This window comes from Corvus kubaryi, unplaced genomic scaffold (assembly GCF_017639235.1).
Source record: "Corvus kubaryi isolate FWS band 111438036 unplaced genomic scaffold, C.kubaryi_AGA036_p1.0 37265, whole genome shotgun sequence".
Classification (NCBI taxonomy): Eukaryota; Metazoa; Chordata; class Aves; order Passeriformes; family Corvidae; genus Corvus; species Corvus kubaryi.
In genome coordinates, this window is record NW_024581080.1 from 2,179,020 (window position 1) to 2,181,045 (window position 2,026).

Here is a 2,026-nt window from a genome sequence, read left to right on the forward strand (position 1 = left end):
CACCCCAGGTGTGACTCCAGCTCCCTCCTGCACTCTGGGACCCCTCCTCACCTTCCCCCTTTGCTCCACCCCTCAGCTCCCTCCCCACACCAGGGGCAGCATTTGGAGCACGATTTTGGAGCAGCATTTGGAGCATTTCCTCTCACGGATAAAACATCCGGGCTCTGCGTTTGCCTTTTGCCCCAAATTTTCCATCTCCTCTTTCTGACGGGAGGAATTCCTGGTTGGGTTGGAGCTGGATTAGACGGGGAACACTCCCAGGGTGCCGGGGGTCTCCAGAGCGATCCCGGGGAGCACCCAGCTCATCCCTGTTCCCATTCCGGAGGAAGCTGCTCTGTCAAAGCGCGGAGCCGACGCTGCTCTGAGCTCTGGGGACGTGTTTGGGGCTTGTCTCTGCTTCAGCACCGATCAAAGGAAGAGGCTGAGGAGCTGCCCAGGAGCCGGGACGCGCTCCCAGCATTAATTTTAATAGGAAAGGCAGGGATGAATCCCAGAAGTGGAAGAGGAAATATCAATCTGCCTTTGAGTTGGGATGGGATTGGATTTTCTCATGACCTTTTGAAGGTTTGGGGTTTTTTTTTCTGCTGCTCGAATGGCTGGGGTTGGAACCAGAGCTGCTTCTCAGGGCCCCGTTTCCTTTTCCAGCCTTTCCTTGCTCCTCCAATCTTCCCTCATGGCTCTGTGGGGGGAAAAAGTCATTAAATACACACCTACTTCTCGCTTTTATCACTGATCTGATTATCTTGTAATTCCCTCCCGAGCAGCAAACGAGCATGGACCGAGTTCTATCCAATTTCAATGGATTTGTAAATAATCTGGCAGTAGGAAAAAAAAGGGGGGAAAAAAGGAAGGGGGGGGGGGGAAATCCTGGCTTTGTCATTTCTGCTTTTTTCTTTATCCTTAAATATAAGGGATTTTATTCCATGTATCCATGCAAATCCACTTAGGGCTGTGTCCAGGGGGATTAAGGAAGGGGTGGAAGGGATGAGGGAGGGACTCACCTGGGCCGCTCCTGGAGGTGCCGGACGTGAGCGAGGCCGGGGAACATTTCCCTGCCCGAGCTCCCTCCAGGAAAGCAAATCCCGGGTGTTCCACCCCCTCTTTGCAGCGAAAGTACAAAAAGTGGATTATTGGGAATTTTTCTGGTTGGGTTTTGCTGGAGGGATTTCTAGGCTCTCTTAAAAGCTGGGAATGTTTGCAGGGGGATTTTCACAACGGGTCGGCTCCCACCACAGGGAGATCCAAGAGGATTCTGGGGGGCATTTCAGAGCCTGGCCTTCGCCCCACGCTCCTCAAGAACCCAAACCTCCACCACGATCCTTTCCAGTTTCTCTCCGGGGCTCCCTTGCCCTGGGAAGGCTTCCAGGTGACTCGGGAGGTGAAGCAGCACGGCGGCGTCGGAGCCGGCTGTGGGGGAGGACGCGGCACCCAGGGCGAGTGTGGACACGACCGGGATGGGATGGGATGGGATGGGGCAGCCAGGGAGGGCGAATTCCATCCCAGGAGGAGCCAAGCACATCCTCAGGGACAGCCAGGAGACACCGCAGGGCTCTGCCCTCCCATGGTGGCAGAACTCCTGAGCTCCTGGCCCTGCCCAAGCCCAGAGGATTCCTGGAAAGCTGCGGCTCCGGCCACTGGCCCAGCTGGTGCGGGTCCCTCCTTGGCTGGGCCTCCCCGGCTGTGACTTACCATAGAAACACCGAACTCTGCTGAAAATGAATCATCGTCTTCTGTGCCTTTTCCCCCTGAGCTAAACCCTCTCTGTGCTCACATAAATCCACTTTCTCCTTCCTCTCCTTCTCCTTGTCCTCCTCCTCCTCCTCCTTCCCTTTCTACTTCTTTCTCCCTCTTCTTCTCTTTCTTCTTCTCCTCCTCCTCCATCGTCTCTTCCTCCTCCTTTTCCCCTCTCTTTTCTCCTTTTTCTCCTCTTTCTCCTTCTCCTCCTCCTTCTCCTCCTCCTCCTCCTCCTCCTTCTCCTCCTCCTTCTCCTTCTCCTTCTCCTTCTCCTTCTCCTTCTCCTTCTCCT

At 55.2% G+C, this 2,026-nt stretch overlaps 1 long non-coding RNA gene across 1 annotated transcript; it reads right to left on the bottom strand.

Moving 5' to 3' along the window:
* Positions 1 to 430: 430 nt before the first annotated feature.
* On the bottom strand, positions 431 to 1,859 carry LOC121663039. Its single transcript, XR_006015509.1, has 2 exons — positions 1,690 to 1,859; positions 431 to 679 (listed from the first exon to the last, which is right to left on the bottom strand). It is a non-coding gene; the product is annotated as an uncharacterized LOC121663039 (long non-coding RNA).
* Between the last annotated feature and the right edge of the window lie 167 nt (positions 1,860 to 2,026).